The following is an 11,600-nucleotide window of genomic DNA, read 5'->3' as shown; positions in this document are numbered from 1 at the left end:
TGATTGTATGTGAGTGGGCATGTGTAGAGTCAGCATAAATGTATGTGCATATTATGTATGTGTGAGCAAATGATGGAGTGAGTGTTTGTATGTGTGTTGGAGTATCAGTGGGTGTAGTGTGTAGGGTCCTGTCAGTGTGCATAGAGACAGTGCAAAAATAAGGTCAATCAGTCCATGTAGCCATTTAGTTAGCTATTTAGCAGTCTCATGGCATGGGGATAGAAGCTGTTCAGGAGCCTGTTGGTGTCAGACTTGATGCACCAGTACCGCTTCACGTTTTGGAAGCAGAGCGAACAGTCTATGGCTTGGGTGGTTGGAGTCTTTAACGATTTTCTGGGCCTTCCTTTCACACCGCCCGATATAGAGGTCCTGGATGGCAGGGAGCTCAGCCCCAGTGATGTACTGGGCTGTCCGCACCACCCACTGTAGCGCCATGCAATTGAGGGCGGTGATATTGCCATACCAAGCAGTTATGCAGCCAGTCAAGATGCTCTCAATGGTACAGCTGTAGAACGTTTTGAGGATTTGAGGGCCCATGCTATCGCGCCCTCATCACGACTGTGCGCACTTGTGTGGACCATTTTAAGTTCTTAGTGATTTGGACACTGAGAAACTCGAAGCTCTCGACCTGCTCCACTGCAGCCCTGTTGATGTGGATGGGGGAATGCTCGACCCCCCCCCGTTTCCTGTAGTCCACGATCAACTCCTTGGTCTTACTGACGTTAAGGGAGAGGTTGTTGTTCCGGCCCCACACTGCCTGGTCACTGACCTCCTCCCTGTAGGCTGTCTCATCGTCGCCGGTGATCAGGCTTACCACCGTCATGTCATCAGCAAACTCGATGATGGTATTGGAGTTGTGCATGGCCGTGGGTGAACAGGGAGTACAGGAGGGGACTAGGCAAACACCCCTGTAGGGCCCCCATGTTGAGGGTCAGCGTGGCGGAGGTGATGTTGCTTACCCTCACCACCTGGGGTCGGCCCGTCATGAAGTCCAGGAGCCAGTTGCAGAGGTAGGTGTTCAGTCCCAGGGTCCTAAGCTTGGTGACGAGCTTGGAGGGGACAAAGGTATTGAATGCTGAGCTGTAGTCAAGGAACAGCATTCTCACATAGGCATTCCTCTTATATAGGTGGGTGAGGGCAGTGTGGAGTGCAATTGAGATTGCGTCATCTATGGATCTGTTTGGGCGGCATGCAAATTGGAGTGGGTCTAGTGTGTCTGGGATGATTGAGTTGATGTGTGCCATTACCAGCCTCTCAAAGCACTTCATGATTACAGATGTAATCCGTAATGGAAAGTAGCCCATACCACATGTGGCGGGTGTCGGAGCCTGTGTAATATGATTCCACCTTATTCCTATATTTTCCTTTTGCTCGTTTGATGACTCTGCGGAGGTCATAGTGGTACTTGTTCCTGTCCTCAGCTGTAGCCTCAGGGTTGTCTGCGATAGCCGTGCGGTAGCCCTATCCTTTAGTTTAGCGCCAACCTCAGTGTTAATCCAAAGCTTTTGATTAGGGAAGCAGCGAACCTTAACTGTGGGGACAACATCACCGATGCATTTCCTAATGAAGCCGGTGACGGAGGTGGTTAGCTCGTCAATGTTATCGGCGGAGTCCCGAAACATATTCCAAACAGCGCTAGCAAAGCAGTCCTGTAGTATAATCTCAGATTCTGGAGACCATTTCTCAGTGGAGCGAGTCACAGGTCATTCCTGTTTGAGTTTCTGTTTGTAAACAGGAAGCAGGAGTACAGAGTCATGATCTGATTTGCCGAATGGTGGATGTGGGAGGGCCTTGTATGCTTGCTTGTGGGTAGAATAATAGTGGTCTATGACTTTATTGCCCCTAGTGGCAAGGGAGACGTGTTGATGGAAGTTGGGCATCACGTGTCTTAATGACGTGGAATTAAAATAGCCGGCAACCAGAAAAGCAGCCTCTGAATGTAAGTTTTCCTGCTTAGTTATAGCCTCATGTAGTTCGTTAAGTGCCAGTTTGTTATTGTACTTGTCCTGAGGTGGAATGTGTACAACAGTCACGATAACAGCTGAAAACTCCTTTGGGAGGTAAAAGGGTCGGCATTTGACCATCAGGTATTCCAAGACGGGTGAGCAATGGGTCGACACTTCCACCGTGCTCGAGTCAGCACACAAGTTGTTGTTAATGAAGAGGCAAACCCCTTCCCCTCAATGTGAATTGAGAATCCATCGAGTTGGATAGCCATCGGGATATCTTGTCATGTTTCCGAAAAGCAGAGAATATTGCAGTTTTGAGAGTCCCGTTGGTAGCAAATCCGCGATCCATTTTATTATCAAGTGACTGTACATTGGCAAGTAGAATGTTGGTTGTAAGAAATAGTAGCGGATAGATTGAGAAAGTAAAAAGAAATCACAAAATAATCACAAAATAGCAAGCTTGGGTCTGAGCTCGCAAAACGGCAGCTATCCAGTATGGCGCCATATTTTCAGTTGTGTGACCAAAGTCAATCAGTATTCTCAAAACAATCCTGCAGCATTGAGTCTGCCTCCTCTGTCCAGCACCTCACTATTCTCTGTGTTAGTGGCTCCCTCTTGAGTTGTTGCTTGTAGGCGGGGAGTAGGAACAGAGATGTGATCTGATTGGCCGAAGTGGGGGTGGATGTTTGTGTATACATGGTCAAGCACGGCGGATCCTCTTGTGGGGAAGGATACATGTTGGTGATATTTGGGGAAAATGTGTTTTAGACGGGCGTGATTAAAGTCACCCGTGACAATAAAGACTGTACACAGTATGTACACAGCTGTGATAATAATACATGTGAATTCCTTCGGCATATAGTGGGGTCGGCATTTTATCATCATAAACTCCAGGTCGGGTGAACAGGAGCTCACAAAGTTTTCAACTTCTTATGACAATTCCTGGTGTACAAATATAATTAATTGTAAGGTAACTAGCTACAACATTAGTGGGTAATTCTTGAATCCCCATATCAGAGGCTTGATAGCTATGCAGGGTATTTCATGTGAGCTGGTCTACTGGCAGAACATGGCCCAACCTGAGATTTTTCTCTGCATTTCAACAGGTAGCTGCAACTGCACTTCTCTGTAAATGTCATAGACCGTATAAAACAGGGTAGATGTGCATAGTTAGTACCTTAACACACTGGCGTACCGGACACCCTCACAGGTCTGGAGGCCCATGTGCCTGTCATCAATGTCTAAAAATAATATTTCCATATGTACTAGGAAGCTAAGTGTTTATTTTTTGGGCTTCAAGAATGTGACTGATCAAAGTGCCTCAGGCCTTGAAAAATAAATAATTAAACTGATTGAAAGTAAGGGGATATCGGTGAACAAATGCCTTGGTCAAGGCTACGATTGTGCCAGTACAATGAGTGGAGGTTACTCAGGTGTTCAAATGTATGGTGGCATATTGCTGCCACTCTGAACAAAATATTGTTTATATCATTAAGATAAGATCACATTATTGAAAAATAATTAAATAACTCGCTATAACAAAATAATACATTATCTCATTATTACGAAAAAGATAACGTAATGAGAAAGCTCTCATTATAACGAGAAATATCATTATTACGAAATAATCCGGTTGCACGTTATGTTAAATAGCTTATGACTTTATTGTGGTCCTCTGTAGCTCAATTGGTAGAGCATGGCGCTTGTAACGCCAGGGTAGTGGGTTCGATCCCCGGGACCACCCATACGTAAAAATGTATGCGCACATGACTGTAAGTCGCGTTGGATAAAAGCGTCTGCTAAATGGCATATTATTATTATGCTGAAACGGTAGCATAGGCTACTTGGAAAGCATGGCTTCCTCTCATGCACAGGTTGACATTATGGCCGGTTTGCTTGAGTTGATAAACTTTTATTTTCTCCTCATTTGAGGCATTGGGAGATATTAGTGGCATTGAGCAATATAGATGGTGTTGTCATTGGTTTACGTACATTGCAGAGAATTCTGAGTTCTCTAAGGCTCTACAGCAGATGGAAAAAACAATCGGACCTCCTTGACATAGCGTTATTCCTCAACTGGGCCGACATGGGAAGCCTCATGGATACAAACTCATGCATCTTAAAAGGCATGTACAAAATCTGGTATATGGTTTGCTTCATATACATTGTCTACTGGTATCATTTTAAATTGAGAACATATAGCTCAACAATGTGTGAGTTTAGCTATTCTCTGCTTCAGATGACAGATCCCCATAAGGCCAGTACTGCCGTCATACTGTAGGCCAGGGTTTCCCAAACTCGGTCCTCGCGACCCCAATGGGTGCACGTTTTGGTTTTTGCCTTCGCACTACACAGCTGATTAAAATAATCAACTAATCATCAAGCTTTGATAATTTGAAACAGCTGTGTAGTGTTAGGGCAAAAACCAAAACGTGCACCCCTTGGGGTCCCGAGGACCGAGTTTGGGGAAAGGCTGCGGTAGGCCTATGGCGATGCATGCCATAATATTATGATAAGCTGCTACATGGATTCAGATAGCTGATATACTGAGACAGTGACAATCAAATAAAACAGATTGGAGATCTTACAACTAGACAAAAAGGAAATGTTCATTTGAGAATACAACAAATAAACACAGACACAGAAGCCCTTCCCTTCTTTATTGCAGGATTGTGATGTGATTAATCAACATTGACACTAGTTCATTTTAAATAGTTTAATAATTGAAAATTTAAACACTTCACATCAAAGATTCAACCCTTCATCACTACAAAATTTACAAATATTCTAACTCGTATGTAAAGATTAGAAATCTTAGTCTAAACAACAATAGATAATTGAGTAGTAACATGTATGCTATTATTACTAAAGCATAATTTCAGGTGAGCAAAAAAAACTCTATACCAGCAGTGGCCAACCTTGCTCCACTGATCCCTGATCTACTGGGTGAGCAGACTTCTGTTCCAGTCCAGCAATATTACACTTGATTATCAATTCATTAGGTTTGATAAGTTGAATCAGGTGTGTTATTGCTGGGCTGAAACAGAACCCTGCACACCCAGCAGACCTCCAGCAAGATTGGCCTGCTCCAATTGTAATAGGTTTCTACATTGTGTGTGATGTTTAACTGTATTTTTGTATACAACATGTGCTAACATAGATCGGCCTACACATATAACCCATGGCATATAGTTAGGCCTACCTATGTTAACAAATGTTGTATACAAAAATACTGCTGGTATACACAGTTGCTTTGTGAGAAGGTATTAAAGTTCACAGTTAGCCATTGTTATGTAAATGAGGCTGAAAAGTAAACACTGGGGTAAATCCTGTATGGAAATGTGCCATTAGTCTCTTGGGACATTCATTGGGACCTCTCTCTTCATCTGCAAACACAGTCTCACAGCTTTCCATATCTGAGGACAAAAAAACATCACAAAGAAACATGCTTCATTACATGCTGACTAGACCGGGCACGCGCGTGCATCCGTGTACGCCATCACGTGCATGTACATTTTGTCCATCCACACCAGACGCGATCAGGACACGCATGTTGAAATATCAAAACGAACTCTGAACCAACTATATTAATTTGGGGACAGGTCGAAAGGCATGAAACACTCATGGCCATTTAGCTAGCTTGCTGTTGCTAGCTAATTTGTCCTGGGATATAAACATTGGGTTGTTATTTTACCTGAAATGTAAAATGTACCTCTACTCCGATAATTAATTCACAGATAAAAGGGTAAACCTAGTTAGTTTCTAGTAACCTCTCCTCCTTCAGTCTTCTTCTTCTTCTTCTTCAGACTTTATATGGCAGTTGGCAACCAACTTTAAGGTGCATTACCACCACCAACTGGACTGGAGTGTGGACCTCAGTTCATCTTTCAATCACCCACGTGGATATATGCTCCTAAAAACCAATGAAGAAATGGGAGAGGTGAGACTTGCAGCGCGTCAAGCGTCAAAATTAGAACCAAGTTCTATTTTAGCGCCTGGCTATGTTGACGTACGCAAGTAGTTTGGATGAAATGAATGAATAACATGTATGTGCACATTTATTTTGTAATGCGAGTGGTGTGGTCAGCATGTTATACTCAAATTAGACAGCACTGAATATTCATAATGTCCTCCCACAAAGATACCTGCCCTATCCAGTAGCCTACACTCTCCCTTTACTGACAACTGGAGCTGCAATTTCACCTTCTTCCATGGCTGTTATATACAAATGCATCTGGAGACAGTTTTTAATTTACAATGATTACATCAAGATAGTTAGCTAGCTGATTACATTTAATTTATTTAGTATTTGATCCCCTGCTGATTTTGTACGTTTCCCACTGACAAAGAAATTATCAGTCTATAATTTTAATGGTAGGTTTATTTGAACAGTGAGAGACAGAATAACAACAAAAAAGTCCAGAAAAACACATTAAAGGGAGTGCTCCTAATCTCAGCTTGTTACCTGTATAAAAGACACCTGTCCACAGAAGCAATCAATCAATCAGATTCCAAACTCTACACCATGGCCAAGACCAAAGAGCTCTCCAAGGATGTCAGGGACAAGATTGTAGACCTACACAAGGCTGGAATGGGCTACAAGACCATCGCCAAGCAGCTTGGTGAGAAGGTGACAACAGTTGATGCGATTATTCGCAAATGGAAGAAACACAAAATAACTGTTAATCTCCCTCGGCCTGGGGCTCCATGCAAGATCTCACCTCGTGGAGTTGCATTGATCATGAGAACGGTGAGGAATCAGCCCAGAACTACACGGGAGGATCTTGTCAATGATCTCAAGGCAGCTGGGACCATAGTCACCAAGAAAACAATTGGTAACACACTATGCACAGAGTAGGTATTCCCTAACAGAAATATGCAAATACTGTTCATGCTAGAACGTGCCAATAGGATCTCGCTAGCTCCTGCTTGGCTCTGCCCCCCTCCTTGCTTGTTCTGCCCACTATGACTCATTTGTTCCCATTGGAAATGACAAGCTGTGGTCTATCTTGGGTTAGTTATAAAATCTTTAGTTATACTGTCAATCTGACGACATCAAATGATGACAAAAGGTTTTCCTACTAATTATTTGCCTCCTTTTGCAATGTAATTTTATTTCCAAGCCACTGTAATGCACTTTTGAGGAAATCAGCGCTCATTGACAATGCATTGAGTAGAATGCTTGATCAGTCGGAAATGCTTCTCAGATAGGGGCTTGCTTGTTCTTGAAAATAGCTATAGCTTGCTACCATAGTGATCCCCTCAAGAGTAGTTCATTTCAGTGCATCGTTCATATACTGTGCCTTCGGAAAGTATTCAGACCTTGACTTTTTCCACATTTTGTTAGGTTACAGCCTTATTCTAAAATTGATTCAATTGTTTTTCCCCCCCTCATCTATCTACACACAATACCCCATAATCACAAAGTAAAAACAGGTTTTTAGAAATGTTTGCTAGTTTATTAAAAATAAAAACAGAAATATTACATTTACATAAGTATTCAGACCCTTTACTCAGTACTTTGTTGAAACACCTTTGGCAGCAATTACAGCCTCGAGTATTCATGGGTATGACGCTACAAGCTTGGCACACCTGTATTTGGGGAACTTCTCCCATTCTTCTCTGCAGATCCTCTCAAGCTCTGTCAGGGTGGATGGGGAGCGTTGCTGCACAGCTATTTTCAGGTCTCTCCAGAGATGTTCGATCGGGTTCAAGTCCGGGCTCTGGCTGGGCCACTCAAGGACATTCAGAGACTTGTCCCAAAGCCACTCCTGCGTTGTCTTGGCTGTGTGCTTTGGGTCGTTGTCCTGTTGGAAGGTGAACCTTCGCCCCAGTCTGAGGTCCTGAGCGCTCTGGAGATTGTTTTCATCAAGGATCTCTCTGTACTCTGCTCCGTTCATCTTTGCATCGATCCTGACTAGTCTCCCAGTCCCTACCGCTGAAAAACACCCCACAGCATGATGCTGCCACCACCATGCTTCACCGTAGGGATGGTGCCAGTTTCCCTCCAGACGTGACGCTTGGCATTCAGGCCAAAGAGTTGAATCTTGGTTTCATCAGACCAGACAATCTTGTTTCTCATGGTCTGAGAGTCTTTAGGTGCATTTTGGCAAACTCCGAGCGGGCTGTCATGTGCCTTTTACAGAGGAGTGGCTTCCGTCTGGCCACTCTACCATAAAGGCCTGATTGGTGGAATGCTGCAGAGATGGTTGTCCTTCTGGAAGGTTCTCCCATCTCCACAGAGGAACTCTAGAGCGCTGTCAGAGTGACCATCGGGTTCTTGGTCACCTCCCTGACCAAAGCCCTTCTCCCCCGATTGCTCAGTTTGGCCGGGAGGCCAGCTCTAGGAAGAGTCTGGGTGGTTTCAAACGTCTTCCATTTAAGAATGACTGAGGCAACTGTGTACTTGGGGACCTTCAATGCTGCAGAAATATTTTGGTACCCTTCCCCAGATCTGTGCCTAAACACAATCCTGTCTCGGAGCTCTACGGACAATTCCTTCGACATCATGGCTTCACTATCCCACTTCAGTGAGACTCGGCTTGTCTTTGAGTGGAGTGTTCGTTAGAATAGATACTTCAGATGTACCAACGGTTGTCTGAGATGGGATTGTCCTTCCCAACTCATGTCTTTAGTGAAAGTTCTAGACTACTTTACATGCCAGCTGCAGACTGGTAATGCTACAGTCTGGTGAGTTTCTTCTTCTTGTGTAGAGATTGAGAGTTTCTCACCATTTCAAACGTGTGGACTAACGTCTCACGTTTCCTGGTCTTAGAGTGTCAACCATTTATAACGTGAGCTCGCGCTTCACGTCGGCTGGTCTTTCTGGTCTAACCATTTTAAGCCGTGTAGCCACAGCTCCATGCTTCCTGGTCTAATTCATTCAAAGTTCTAACCATTCTAAACGTGCAGTTGCCACTCTCACGTTTTCTGGTATTTCTGGTCTAACCATTTTAAGCCCTATAGCCACAGCTCCACGCTTCCTGGTCTCATGTTAATTTGTCTTTCAAGCCTTTATGCCCTCTTGGTAAAAGAGGCGTTCCTACTTGCTGACACAATCTCTGATGGCACTTGGGGTGTGGCTAATTACTGTGCAAAGGATATGATTAGAAGTGATCTCTTATGCCTCCTAAAATCACATTCCTATCTTAACAAAACTAGTTTCATCCATTTTCATATCACATAGACAACGTATTGGAGGGAAACTTGACAGATAAAGGGGGTATCCTTCCTAAGTTACAGTATTTGGTTCATACAGTTTTTAATAACATCACAAAATAATAAACAATATGACATGATTATTCTTTAGATCCCCACTGATCATTCCAAACATTTGTCCACTTTTATTGACGTAAGAGTTTTTAGCTAGCTGATGGGTCCTTTGATCCACTGTCAGGAGAGTCATGACACTTGGCACATCTGTATTTGGGGAGTTTCTCCCATTCTTCTCTACATATCCTCTCAAGCTCTGTCAGGTTGGATAGGGAGTGTTGCAGCACAGTTATTTTCAGGTCTCTGGGCCACTCAAGGATATTCAGAGACTTGTCCCGAAGTCACTCCTGCGTTGTCTTGGCTGTGTGCTTAGGGTTGGTGTCCTGTTGGAAGGTGAACCTTTGTCCCAGTCTGAGGTCCTGAGTGCTCTGGAGCAGGTTTTCATCAAGGATCTCTCTGTACTTTGCTCCGTTCATCTTTCCCTCGAACCTGACTAGTCTCCCAGTCCCTGCCTCTGAAAAACATCCCCACAGCATGATGCTGCCACCACCATGCTTCACCGTAGGGATGGTGCCAGGTTTCCTCCAGACGTGACCCTTGGCATTCTGGCCAAAGAGTTCAATCTTGGTTTCATCAGACCAGACAATCTTGTTTCTCATGGTCTGAGAGTCTTTAGGTGCCTTTTGGCAAACTCCAAGAGGGCTGTCATGTGTCTTTTACTAAGGAGTGGCTTCCGTCTGGCCACTTTACCATAAAGGTCTGATTGGTGGAGTGCTGCAGAGATGGTTGTCCTTCTGGAAGGTTCTCTGTAGCTCTGTCAGAGTGACCATCGAGTTCTTGGTCACCTCCCTGACCAAGGCCCTTCTCCCCCGATTGCTCAGTTTTGCCGGGCGGCCAGCTCTATGAAGAGTCTTAGTGGTTCCAAACTTCTTCCATTTAAGACTGATGGAGGCCACTGTGTTTTGGGGGACCTTAAATGCTGCAGACATTTTTTGGTACCCTTCCCCAGATCTGTGCCTCGACACAATCCTGTCTCGGAGCTCTACGGACAATTCCTTTGACCTCATGACTTGGTTTATGCTCTGACATGCACTTTCAACTGTGGGACCTTATATAGACAGGTGTGTTCCTTTCCAAATCATGTCCAATCAATTTAATTTACCACAGGTTGACTCCAATCAAGTTGTAGAAACATCTCAAGGATGATCAATGGAAACAGGATGCACCTGAGCTCAATTTCGAGTCTCATAGCAAAGGGTCTGAATACTAATGTAAATAAGGTATTTGTTTTTTTATTGTAATAAATTAGCAACATTTTTATTATGTGTAGATTGCTGAGGATTATTTATTTTTTAATCCATTTTAAAATAAGGCTGTAACGTAACAAAATGTGGAAAAAGTCAAGGGGTCTGAATACTTTCCGAAGGCGCTGTGGCTTGCTAGCTAGGTATTTAGCTGTTCTAGAAATGATATAATCATGCTAGCTAATTATTTCAATGTACCTTCCAAATGTGAAATTACAAGACAACAAGGACACTTACCTAAACTGTTCCTCTATGTCATCATGGTTGTGAAAGTAAGGTAGCTAGCTAGCTAATCTCATTCCCAGAGACTTCCGCACAAATGCGCACTCCATGGGGGTCTAGAATATGAAGTAAACACCTGACTGCATTTTGGGTAACCACATATCCCGCTTGGATGCATTTAAGATGCATTAGTTTGTATCCATGAAGCTTCCCATGTCGGTCAAGGAGGTCCGATTAGTTTTTTCCGTCTGCTGTAGAGCCTTAGAGAACTCAGAATTCTCCACAATGTACGTAAACTATATTGCTCAATGACACTAATATCTCCCAATGCCTCAAACTGAGGAGAAAATAAAAGTTGATCAACTCAAGCAAACCGGCCATAATGTCAACCTGTGCATAAGAGGAAGCCAAGCTTGCCTCGTAGCCTATGCTAACGTTTCAGCATAATGAAGGCTATTTCTCATAACATGCAACCTGATTATTTTGTAATAACATCTTTCTCATTATGACATCTTTCTCATAATAACGAGATAATGGATTATTTTGTTATAACAAGTTTTTGAATTATTTCGTAATAACGTGATCTCATCTCGTAATAATTATTTTTAAAAAGATTGGTTTCTGAGTGGCAGCAATACAAAAGTGCATATCAGACCGAGAGCCTAATGCTTCTTAGGTAGGCCTAGTTCTTTATTAGTGTTAGTTGAGAAAATGATCACTCCGCAGAAGCAACAGTTACAGGGATGGTTAAAAACAGCTTGATTGCCATAGCAACATCAGGGAAACTTGGCAGAGGGGAGTGGTGCTTCAAATAAGCAGTTCTGCAACATCTTTAATTGAGCCTCTCATTCTCCTTAATTGCCGGCTTCAACACGTTACGGAAAGAGATTAACAGTATAGGAAGCTCTGGGTA

Source organism: Coregonus lavaretus (assembly GCF_964263955.1).
Source record: "Coregonus lavaretus genome assembly, chromosome: 18".
In the NCBI taxonomy this organism is placed as follows: domain Eukaryota; kingdom Metazoa; phylum Chordata; class Actinopteri; order Salmoniformes; family Salmonidae; genus Coregonus; species Coregonus lavaretus.
Note: the sequence above shows the minus strand (reverse complement) of the source record.